The 12,500-nt window shown below is 37.7% G+C and overlaps 1 long non-coding RNA gene across 10 annotated transcripts in view; it reads right to left on the bottom strand.

The window, feature by feature from the left end:
* The window catches only part of LOC135092698 (uncharacterized), an 80,947-nt gene that overhangs the window by 45,737 nt on the left and 22,710 nt on the right, over positions 1 to 12,500 (bottom strand). For 7 of the 10 annotated variants that reach the window (XR_010263013.1, XR_010263016.1, XR_010263017.1 and 4 more), the window contains one exon: positions 7,328 to 7,386. The exons of 1 other annotated variant lie outside the window; for it this stretch is intronic. This is a non-coding gene — a long non-coding RNA (uncharacterized LOC135092698). Of the gene's footprint in view, positions 1 to 5,769; positions 6,848 to 7,327; positions 7,387 to 12,500 lie in introns of all 10 variants that reach the window. 2 more of the 10 variants (XR_010263012.1, XR_010263011.1) reach the window with 1 other exon arrangement.

Genomic DNA, 12,500 nt, shown 5'->3' with positions numbered 1-12,500 from the left:
AATTTCCCTTTTAGTTTGTAATTCACTTAGACTCGGCTTAGAGCGAGAGAGAGAGAGAGAGAGAGAGAGAGAGAGAGAGAGAGAGAGAGAGAGAGAGAGAGAGAGAGAGAGAGAGAGAGAGAGAGAAAAATTAGGGGGGAAAACTTCTGGGTAATTATCATTCGAAAACTACTTGACTGATTTTGATTCTCTCTCTCTCTCTCTCTCTCTCTCTCTCTCTCTCTCTCTCTCTCTCTCTCTCTCTCTCTCTCTCTCTTTCCTACCTCCATTATCCTTTTCCATTTATTCAGAAGCGAGAAAACCTGATTGAGAGAGAGAGAGAGAGAGAGAGAGAGAGAGAGAGAGAGAGAGAGAGAGAGAGAGAGAGAGAGAGAGAGAGAGAGAGAGAGAGAATTTTGAATGGCAGAAAAATTAGCTTCATAGACTGGATGATGAGCACGAGTTTCAAGAGAGAGATTTTGGTATTAGTCTCTCTCTCTCTCTCTTTCTTTCTCTCTCTCTCTCTCTCTCTCTCTCTCTCTCTCTCTCTCTCTCTCTCTCTCTCTCTCTCTCTCAGTGCAGACAGAGGCATTACGAGTACAACATAACAGAAGGAAAAAAAAACGTTAAGAATGAATAAATATAGATAAATAAATAAATAAGTAAATAAATAATGAAAATAAATTGAAAGGGAAGAAAGAAAATGGACGTATTATGTAAAAAAATGAATAAATAAAGGAAGGAAATAAATAATGCAAAAAAAAAAAAAAAATTTCAGGGGAAACTATTGATTTTTTTTTTTTTTTTCCTCTTTCCTGATTACACCTGGATTAGCTAATTAGAGTATGATTAGTCTTTCCCTCACAGGTGTAACAAGTAATTATTTCCCAACAGGTGATAGTAATTTCTTTTTCCCACAGGTGACATAACTAATTATTTTTCTGCAGGGGATAAGTAATTAATTTTCCCAGTTTCCTAGAGATAAATAATTAGCTTTCTCAGTTACTTTCCCACAGGTGAAACAAATAATTAATCTTTCCACAGGTGACAAAACTAATTACTCTTCCGACAGGTAAGTAATTAGCTTTGTCTCAGTTACTCTCTTACAGGTGATTAAGTAATTAGTCTTCCCACAGGTGACAAAACTAATTACTTATCCCACAGGTAAGTAAAGTAATTAGCTTTTTCTCAGTTACTCTCTTACAGGTGATTAAGTAATTAGTCTTCCCACAGGTGACAAAACTAATTACTTATCCCACAGGTGAATAAAGTAATTATCTTTCCCACAGGTGAGCTATATATTAATTTTCCTGCAGGTAAAATATATAATTCCCAACAGGTAATCAGTAATAAGTTCCCACAGGTGAGATAAGTAATTATTTTTTCCAATTGTGACGTAATTACTTACATACTAATTATCCAAACACACCTGGGGACAATTAATTAAGGACAGGTAAGAAATACAGTTAAGATATAATAGATTTGCAATTAAGGTGAAGTGAGGTAAGATAAAAGTGAAGGTATTGTATTCTCTCTCTCTCTCTCTCTCTCTCTCTCTCTCTCTCTCTCTCTCTCTCTCTCTTTAGCAATATTTTTCTCAATTACTGATTGGTAACTTTATTTAATTTTTCCTTCACTGGTAATAAGATTCTCTCTCTCTCTCTCTCTCTCTCTCTCTCTCTCTCTCTCTCTCTCTCTCTCTCTCTCTCTCTCTCTCTCTCTCTCACTCGCTTACTTTTCCTGCTAGAGAGAGAGAGAGAGAGAGAGAGAGAGAGAGAGAGAGAGAGAGAGAGAGAGAGAGAGAGAGAGAGAGAAAGACACACACGCTTTTCCCACGATTATCTTTTTCTTTCTCTCCCTCTTCTCTATTGTCTCTCTCTCTCTCTCTCTCTCTCTCTCTCTCTCTCTCTCTCTCTCTCTCTCTCTCTCTCTCTCTCTCTCTCTCTCTCTCCCCTTTTATCTCTTGTCATTTAATTATTTCACAGTATATCTTTCTGTCTGTCTGTCTGTCTGTCTGTCTGTCTTTCTGCTTGTCTATCTGTTTGTCCGTCTATCTGTCTGTCTGTCTGTCTGTTTGTATACTTATCTATGTTTGTCTGTTTGTACATATATTTTGTCTTTGTCTGTCTGTCTGGTTGTCTATTTGTTTACTTATCTATCTGTCTGTCTGTCTGTTTGCATGTCTGTCTGTATGTCTGTCTATCATCCGTTACTTTAAACAAGGCACTCTGTAACTGAACACAATGAAAACAAACTTTGGAACAGAAAAAAATATTCATTGTTTTCTGACTAGAGATGACAAGCGGAGGGGAAGAGGAGGAGGAGGTGAGGAAGGAGAAGAGGGAAGAGAGGGGAAGAAAGGAGAAGAGGGAAAGAGGGAAGAGGATGAGTTGAAGTGAGGAGGTGAGGAAAGGGAAAAGGGAAGAGAGAGAGAGAGAGAGAGAGATTGAAGAATGAGAAGAGGAGAATAAGAAAAGAGAAGAAAGGAGAATAAGGAAGGAGCAAATTAGGGAAAGAGGGCGAGGAGAAATAGGAGAAGAAAAGAAAAAGAGGAAGAGGGAAACAAAGTATAGCTTGGGAAAGAAGAGATGAAAGAGGAGAAAGGAAAAGATGGAAAAAAAGAAGAGGATTGGGGAAAGAAGATAGAAGGAAAAAAATAGAAGAGAAATTAAAGGAAAGAGAAAAGGGAAAAAAGAAAAAGGCGAAGAGGAAAGAAAGAGGAAGAGTGGGAAAAGAGAGAGGAGGTGAAGGGAGGAAATAAAAAAAGGAAGAGTTGAAGAAGGAAAAAAAGAGAAAGACAGAGGAAAGAAGACGAGAGATGAAGGAAAAAAAGGGAGAGGAAAAAAAGCGGAAGGGAAAAAAGGGGAAATAAGAAGAGAGGGGTGAGGAAGGGAAGAAGAAGAGAAGGGGAAAGAAGGAAAACGTAATAGGAAAAAAATGAAGGGGAAAAACTGAGGAAAGAGGAGGAGGAAATGAAGGGAGGAAAGGGAAGAGAGGAAACGGAGGAGAGAAGAATTGAGGGTCATTGTGTCAACCTCCCCTCCCTCTCTCCACCCTTTTTCCCTCCCTCTCCCCCCTTTTTTCCCTCCCTCTCCCCTCTCCCCTTTCCTACCAATCCTAACCAGAATTAAACGCAAGAACAAACAACGAGATAAAGGAAGGGGAAAAAAGTGAGAGTGAAAGGAAAAAAAAAGGGTTAAAACGAGGATACCAAACAACGAAGCCTATTGAGTAGTTTCCATTTTTTTCCTCTTTTTTTCCTCATTTTTTCCCCTTTTATTTTTTCCTTTTTATTTTTTGTGTTCCTGATTAGTGTTGGCTATAAAAGCGCAACCATTTCCTCTCTCTCTCTCTCTCTCTCTCTCTCTCTCTCTCTCTCTCTCTCTCTCTCTCTCTCTCTCTCTCTCTCTCTCTCTCTAAAGAAAAAGAGACAGAAGAGAGAAATATAGAAATGAAAGAAGGAAAGACAGACAGACAGACAGACAGACAGACAGACAGACATATATAGATAAACCGAAAGGTAGAGAAAAAAAGGAGGATTAGAGAAAAAAAGAATAAATAAAGGGAATTAAACAAATAAGATAAAGAGAAAGACAGAAAAGTTTCAAAAAGGAAATAGAGAGAGAGGTGATAAATAGAGACATGAGGAAGGAGAGAAGGGAAAGGACGAGGGGAGTAAGAAGAGAGAGAGAGAGAGAGAGAGAGAGAGAGAGAGAGAGAGAGAGAGAGAGAGAGAGAGAGAGAGAGAGAGAGAGAGAGAGAGAGAGAGAGAGAGAGAGAGAGAGAGAGAGAGAGAGAGAGAGAGAGAGAAGAGAAGATAGATGGTACAGGAGAGAAGAAAAAGAGATGAGAAGGAGAAGGAAGAAGAGAAAGGAGGAGGATAGGAAAGAAGAGATAGATGATGATGATGATAATGATAAGAAGGAAAAAGAGGAGAAGAATAGAAGAAAACAAAGGAGAGGCGAAAGAAAAGTGATAAAGAAGAAATAAGAAATAAGAATAAAAAAAAAGAAATGAAGGAAGTAAGAGAAAAAATTGAAACTGTAATAGAGGAGAAAGAGGAAGAAGAAGAAGAGAAGGAGAAAGAGAAGGAAAAGAAGAAAATAAATAAGACGAAAAGAGAATTAGGAGAGGAATGCAAAGAAAAATAAAAGAGACAGTTAAATAAGAATACGAAAGGGGAGAGGAAGGAAGGAACGATAATAATGGAAGGAGAATCAGAAGTAAACAAGATTAGGGAAGGAAGCCACGTGATAAAGATGGGAGATAGAGAGGAGGGGATTAAGAAAGGGGAATAATAAAGGCGAGACTTGGAGGTTAAAATAATTAAATGTAAATGGAAAAAAGGGAAAATGACGATAAAGGGGGGAAGAGAGAGAGAAGGAAGGAAAGGAAGAAGGAAAACGAAGAGAGGGAACGATATTTGGAAATGTGTGATAGGGAAAGAAGTTGTTGATTTTGTTGTTATTGTTATTGTGGTAGTAGTAGTAGTAGTAGTAGTAGTAGTAATGGTTGTTGTTGTTATGGTAGTAGTAGTAGTTGTTGTTGTTGTTGTTAATCATTCATTCATTCATAAACAAACCAAACTTTCTTCCTTCTCTCTCTCTCTCTCTCTCTCTCTCTCTCTCTCTCTCTCTCTCTCTCTCTCTCTCTCTCTCTCTCTCTCTTTCCTTGGCACATTTGGAAACAGTTAAATGCATTTCTCCACTTTTACAGGGTGGGTCAAAAAGTTATGGCTGGTGAACGCCAAAAGCTTTCATACCAAAAAAAAAAAAAAAAAAAAAAAAAAAAAAAGAGATGCACGTATTGGAAGCTTATTTCGACCAAGCTTCTTTTTTTTTTTTTCCTTTTTTTCTGCACTCTTCCACACACACACACACACACACACACACACACACACACACACACACACACACGAATTTCAAGTGTTGCAATGCTGACTTTTATTGCTTTTTGTACCTTGCAATATCCACTTATCTTGCTTTAAATGTAGATAAAAGAAAAAGTTAAGAGAGTTTCCAAAAAAATTATAATAGATGTATTTTTTTTTTTTGTATATGGTGATGTTCCTAATTAACAAAAGAAAATTTATAAGGATAGGGAAAGCAAAGTATTACGTGTGTGTGTGTGTGTGTGTGTGTGTGTGTGTGTGTGTGTGTGTGTGTGTGTGTGTGTGTGTTATCTCTCTCTCTCTTTTTGTCTTTGTTTTCATTCATGTTTTTTTTTTCCCTATTTCTCTGTCTGTCTGTCTGTCTGTGTTTATCTGTTTGTTTTTCTGTTTGTTTATCTTTCCTCTGTTTATCTGTTTATCTGTTTGTTTTTTAATATGTTTGTTTATCTTTTTCTGCCTTTCTGTCTTTCTGTCACTCTTTCCGTCAGCCTGTCTGTTTATCTGTCTGCTTTTTCTGTCAGTTTCCGTACGTTTGTTTACGTTTTTTCTGCCTTTCTGTCTATCTGTCTATCTATCAACTTATCTGTCTGTCTGTCTGTATGTATGTCTGTATGTCTGTCTGTCAATCTCTCCCTGACTGCTCTGATCTATTTTTCTTTTATTTGTCTTTCTTTTTCTGTGTTACATGTTATTTTTTTCTTTTCTGTCTTCTTTCCGTCTGTTTGTCACGTGTGTTAATTTTCTGCCAATCTCACCACACCTCTCCCTCTCTCTCTCTCTCTCTCTCTCTCTCTCTCTCTCTCTCAGCCAATCTCACACCCTCCTCGCAGTCATCTAACCTCACTTTGCATAATGGCAGGTCGTCATATTCACCACACTCTTACCCTCTCCTATATTACCTCTTATTTCACCATCTCATCTCAAGGGAGGAGGGGGAAACTTCAAAAATGCGCCGCCATCTTGTTTCCCTCTTCCTCTTCCTCTTCCGTTTTCTTCCCTTTCTCATAGTCTTGCAAGTTTTAGTATATATTTTTTTCTTTGGTTTGTTTTATTTATTTATTTATTTTTTTGTTGGGTTAAAAGTTTTTGTTTGTCTTATTTTTTTTTCTCATCGTTTTCCAGTTTTGTTTTTTTGTTGCTTTTTTTGGTTAGCTTTTCATTTTTTGTTCTTCTCTTTTTCTTTTCATTTTTTTCATCGTTTTCCTAATTTTTTCTTTGCTTTTTTTTTTTATTAGTTTTCCACTTTTTTGTTCGTTTTCTTTTTCTATTCCTTTTCTCATCTCATCGTCTTTCAAAATTGTTTTCTTTTTTGTATATTTTCTCTTTTCTCTCTTTCTTTCTCATCTGGATTACCGCTTTCCTTCTTTTTCTTCCCTTCTTTTTCCTTTTTCTCATCGTCTTTCTCAGTTCTTTCTTTTCCTTCTTTATCTATATTTTTATTTTCTTCTTTCTTTCTCATTTAGATCCTCATTTTTTCTTCACCTTCTCCCTTTTCTTTTCCCTTCCTCATTTTTTTCATTTTTTTTACTTTTTACTTTTCTCCTTCAATTTTATTTTTGCTTTCCTTCCTCCTCATCCTCCCTTTTTCACTGCATTCTTACATTTTTCTCTTCCCTTCTTTTCCTCACCATCTTTTCCCAACATTCTTAATCAATCTATTTACCTATTTATTTATTTATTTATTTATTTTTTGTACTAGGTCAGTCTCCCCGCAAAACAGCCGTGCTCTTTCAATGCATTAAGGTCACATCAGGTTTTCTCTCTCAGTTCATTCAGGCACAGTACTCTCCACTCATTACTTCAGTCATTGCACAGCGCCCGTGAATCAGCCAGGTGAACACGTAACCCATTAACTCCACGCGGACCCTCTGTTACCTTATTACCCCGCCTCTCTGTCCCGCCTCGCCCCTCTGCAGGTACTGTTCTCTACGTAGGGCGGGGCTGGGTACTTCGTCTGCTCTTTGGTGCTTTGTTAACCTTATCGGGGAAATTTGAATGTGGTATAAGAAATCCACGTAAGAAAATAAATAAATGAAACTGAAGAATTATTTTGACGGAGCTGAAGAAGTAAAGTGAAAAAGGGTTAACGAAAATAAAGAAAAGAAAAAAAAAAAGGCAGAAAACTTGAAAATGATTTGGACAGCATAGAGAAAGAGGAAAAAAAAGTTAATAAATATTTGAGAAGTGTTTTTGAATAGTTTCTTTAAATATGGAAAGTAAATTTGTATACGAAAAGGAGAGAAAACGTGGCGAAAGAAATGCATGTATAAAAATTGAAATAAACAAACAAACAAACAAACTGGAGAAATATTTTGACAGCATAGAAAAAAAAAAGACTCAAAAAAGGGTTAACCAAAATCTGAGAAATATTTTTGATCAGTTTCTTTAAATATGGAAAGCAAATTTATATACGAAAAGGAGAGAAAAGTGAACGAAAACACAAGCATTAAAACTTACCACTAAAAGGACTGATAGATAGACTGACTGAAAGACTGAAGAGTTGACTGGACGACTCACTGGAACACAAAAGTAAAGAAACAACAAATAAATAAAAAAAACAAGGAAATAAAAACCAACAATTAATTCCTTTGAAAAATAAAAAGAAAACACGGATAGCAACTTAGTAATAAAAATAATGACTGACTGACTGACTGACTGACTGATTGACTGACTGACTAGCTGGCTGACTGACTGAGTGACTAACTGACTAACACCGAAAAAAAGGCATGAAAAACAAAACAAAACAAAACAAAAACAAAGTAACAAAAATATAAACAAACAAACAAACAAACACGAGCTTATTACAAGATTGAAATGACACAGGTTAATTAATTAGCATACAAGTGAAGATACACGTAAACTTAACAGGTAAATATGCAAATTATAACCAGATGAGAGAGAGAGAGAGAGAGAGAGAGAGAGAGAGAGAGAGAGAGAGAGAGAGAGAGAGAGAGAGAGAGAGAGAGAGAGAGAGAGAGAGAGAAATATAATATAGAAGAATTTGAAGCTTTCGATGAAATTAATAAGGGGAACATTACTGAAATTCTTCGTTCCTGGCTGTATGATATGATTCTGGGAGGAGGAGGAGGAGGAGGAGGAGGAGGAGGAGGAGGAGGAGGAGGAGGAGGAGGAGATGGAATGGAAAAGGAAAACTGAGGGCTAGAAAAGAAGGAGGAGGAGGAGGAGGAGGAGGTGGGGGACAAAATTTCAGAGAAAGATGCATGAGAGAGAGAGAGAGAGAGAGAGAGAGAGAGAGAGAGAGAGAGAGAGAGAGAGAGAGAGAGAGAGAGAGAGAGAGAGAGAGAGAGAATCAACCAAGCAATTTCAGTAAGGCTGCAGATAATTGGCAACCCTCGTGCACTATACATGCAAGAAGCCACACCTGCACTCAGCCCACACCTACACACCTGTTCACTTTACACCTGTCACTCTTTGATCTCACACCTGTCCCTCCTCTCCCTTGTCCCTTCACCTGTCGCGGACCGCCCAGCAACCTTCGTTAATTGAGTGAATATTGCATGTCCTTTGTTTGTCTGTTGGTTTTTGGTGCTGCGCAGGTAAAGGTGCGCTAATTAGTGTTAGGAACGTGTTAAGGGCGTGGATTAGTGTTTTGTTGTTGTTGTTTTGTTTTTATTTGTTTGTTTGTTTGTTTGTTTGTTTGTTTTCGTGGTGTGTTTGTGGTGGTGGTGGTGGTAGTAATAGAAGTAGTTATTATTTTCTTTATGATAATGGAGGAAAATTCTCTCTCTCTCTCTCTCTCTCTCTCTCTCTCTCTCTCTCTCTCTCTCTCTCTCTCTCTCTCTCTCTCTCTCTCTCTCTCTCTCTCTCTCTCTCTCTCTCAATCAGGTCCTCTCGTTTCAGGTTTTCTTTTTTGTATTTTTGGTGGAGTTTATTTTTTTTTTATTAATTCTCCGGTTTATTTACTTTTTTCTAGTTTTCATTCGTATCTTTGTTTTCTTTCTTTTTCTTTTTTTTCTATATTTTTTTATGTTCGGTCCTTTTGCATTTGTTAATTTGCTTATTCTTCACTCGTTCTTATCTTCGTTTCCTTTATTTTTCATTATTTCTTTATTTTTTTATTTGTATGTATTTATTTATTTGCATTTCTCTTTATTTGCGGTGCGTTAAATTATTTCCATTTTTTTCATCCACTGTTCTTTTTCCTTTTTTTATGTTTTATTTATTTATTTATGTATTTTTTTCAATGCTCTGTTAACTTTCGTATTGTTATTTATTCTTTCATCAGTAATTATTATGTATTCATCAATTATTTTACTCTTCATTTAGTTTATTCTTATTTATTTTATTTTTTTTCATTTTTTCATCTCTCTTTTGTTTGGTTATTTTTTTCTCTCTTCTTTCTTCCTTCTATGTATTTATTAATTATCGTTATCTTCATTTATATTTTTTCTTAATTTTTTTAAGCTTTTTTTCTTATCTCTTTATAGTGTTTGATTTTGTTCGGTTATCTCTCTCTCTCTCTCTCTCTCTCTCTCTCTCTCTCTCTCTCTCTCTCTCTCTCTCTCTCTCTCTCTCTCTCTCTCGTTGTTGTTTCGTTGTTTCGTTTCACAGTTCGAAGCTTTTCACGTGAACCTGTCCTTATTTTTTGGGGGTTACTGCATTTCTCTCTCTCTCTCTCTCTCTCTCTCTCTCTCTCTCTCTCTCTCTCTCTCTCTCTCTCTCTCTCTCTTCTCTTTTATGTTTTCTTTTTAATCACGATACGAAATCTTTTTTTTTTTTTCAATTCAATTTTAGATACAGTCGTTTATTCCCCTTCCCAAAAAATCGACATTAACCTTCTCTCTCTCTCTCTCTCTCTCTCTCTCTCTCTCTCTCTCTCTCTCGCGGTAGGCAAAACCTGAAACAACGCTTTATCATTTCCATACCTCCTTTCTTTTTTCTTTCTTTTTATTTATTTTTTCCCCAACACGAATATAAACAAGTAACAAAACCAATTTACAAAAAAAAAAAAAAAAACATAACATAGGTTGAAGAATCTTGTATGTCATTTCTGTAGTATTCCATTTTTCTCCCTCTCTCATTCTCCTTTTAAACGACAAGTGAGGAGAGAGAGAGAGAGAGAGAGAGAGAGAGAGAGAGAGAGAGAGAGAGAGAGAGAGAGAGAGAGAGAGAGAGAGAGAGAGAGAGAGAGAGAGAGAGAGAGAGAGAGAAAGGAGGACGGGTACGAGGAGGAGGAAGGAAGAGGAGAAAAAAGGAGGAAGATAATGAGATAAGGAACAGGAGAAAATTAAGAGAAAAGAGGAAGGGAAAGAAAATTGGAAGGTAAAGAAATGGAGGAGGAGGAGGAGGAGGAGGAGGAGGAGGAGGAGGAGGAGGAGGAGGAGGAGGAGGAGGAGGAGGAGGAAACTAAGTACTGGAGGAACTAAAAACAAAAAAAAAGACCCGAGACGAAAAGATAAAGAAAGAAGAAAAGAGGAAAAAAGAAAAGAGAAGAAGAGAGAAGAAGAGAAAAGAAGCGAAGAAGGAAGAACCACAAAAAAAAGAATCAGAAAAAACAAAAAAAAAAGAAAAAGAGAACAAGAAAACAAGAAAAGAAGCAAAAAAGAGAAACGCCAGAAAAAGAAAGATACACAGAAGAAGAAGAAGAAGAAGAAAAAGAAGTAGAAGAAGAAGAAGAAGAGGCAGAAGAAGAGAAGAGAGAAAACAGCAATACACGCGAGAAGAAAAGGGAAAATAAAATAAAATAGTAAAAACAAGAAAGAAAAAAAACACAAGAAGAGGAGAAAGAGAAGAGAAAAGGACAAAAACAAACAAACAGCAACAAGAACAAAACAACAAAAAACACACACACAAAAAAACACACAGGAAGAAGATAAAGATACGCAGAAAACGAAGAAGAAGAAGAAGAAGAAGCAAAAGAGAAGAGAAGAGAAGACAGGAGGAAACAGCAACACGAGCCACAAAGCTTGGGCAAAATGAGACACAGTGTAAAAAAGCAAAACTTGTCACGAGAAAAATTGGGCGGGGGAACACAAAAGGCGCGCTATTGGCAGCAAGGCGAGCGTCAGCATGTTGACCGGACTTTGTGTGACGGAGGCGAAAAAATAACAAACTCGGCGAGCGTTCCCATATATACTGGCCGAATACGAACAACAAATGGACACGCTGGGAGAGGAGGAGGAGGAGGAGGAGGAGGAGGAGGAGGAGGAGGAGGAGGAGGAGGAAGAGGAGGAGAGGAAAAGGGTGAAGATGAAGTGGTATTGTTAAAGATTTCTCAATTTTCGATGTTTTTTCAATATTTTTTGCTTCTGTGATGAGAGAGAGAGAGAGAGAGAGAGAGAGAGAGAGAGAGAGAGAGAGAGAGAGAGAGAGAGAGAGAGTTTAAGACTACAAAATAAACAATGTCAACACTAGAATTTAAATTTAGTTCAGATATTTGAAATGCAACTCCACTGATCTTGTTTAAATCTCCTCCTCCTCCTCCTCCTCCTCTTCCCTTCCTCTTTTACTCATTTTCTTTCTTCTTCCCTTTCTCTCTTCCCTTCATCATTCGCTAGCAATATTTAAAGGATATTTGAATTTTGCTATATTTAAGTCACTAGAATCTTCTTCCTCCTCCTCCTCCTCCTCCTCCTCCTCCTCCTCCTCCTCCATCCCCCTCCTCCTTCTCGTCCTCCTCCTCCTTCTTCCTCTTTCCCTCATCTCCTTCCTCTCTTCTCTTCCTTCACCTCCTCCTACTCGTCCTACTCTTCCTTTTCCCCTCTTTTCCTTCTTCCTTCTCTTCCTCCTACTCCTTTTCCTATGCTTCCTTTTCCCCTACATTCCTTTCTTCCACTTCCCTTCCTTCTCCTCTTCATATTCTTCCTCTTCTCGTCCATTTCTTCCTAACTTTCCTCTTTCTCCTCCTCTTCCTCTTCCCCCTCAGTTCCTTTCTTCCTCCTCCTCCTCCTCCTCTCTTCCTTTAGCCTTATTTAAAGGTACACACAGCTTACAGACTGGTCTCACATATCACCTACACCCCCCCCCCCCCCGTCCCGTGCATCCATCAGTGCTGCTATCGACTAAATAATGTTGGTAACTCCATTTCAAAGACTACTGTTTGCATATGTAACGGTGGAGCAGTAGCTAGCATGCTTGTCCTTAATTTATTGTATCAGGGTTCGAGTCCCGGCTATGGTAATGTTTTTTTTTCTTTCTTTTCTTCCTTCCTGTCTCTTTAATCTCTTCATTTCATATATATGTTTCCCATACGTCTAAGTCTATTTTTACTATCTTCCCCGCCTCTCATACTCAAAATCTCTTTCATTTCTCGTCTTTTCTCTAATGCAACTTTTCCATACACTCATCTTCCATTAATCTAAGTGCGTGGCTATTTTTCTGTTCCATCTTTGCTATTTTTCCCGCCTCTTCCATTCAAGAACGTAAGAGTTGGTGCAAGGAGCCATCAGACCTACACGTGGCAGTTGTGTAAAATACGCCTACCTATTTCCACCTCTCTCTCTCTCTCTCTCTCTCTCTCTCTCTCTCTCTCTCTCTCTCTCTCTCTCTCTCTCTCTGCTGTACACAACCTTCTCTCTCTTATATCACACTCACTTCAGACTCTCCCTAATTCGAACGAGAGAATACCTTGTTCTTTCTTGTCCTAGCCTAACCTAGCCTATCCTAATCT

This window comes from Scylla paramamosain, chromosome 40, assembly GCF_035594125.1.
Source record: "Scylla paramamosain isolate STU-SP2022 chromosome 40, ASM3559412v1, whole genome shotgun sequence".
In the NCBI taxonomy this organism is placed as follows: Eukaryota; Metazoa; Arthropoda; class Malacostraca; order Decapoda; family Portunidae; genus Scylla; species Scylla paramamosain.
Note: the sequence above shows the minus strand (reverse complement) of the source record. Positions and strands in the feature narration are given on the sequence as shown.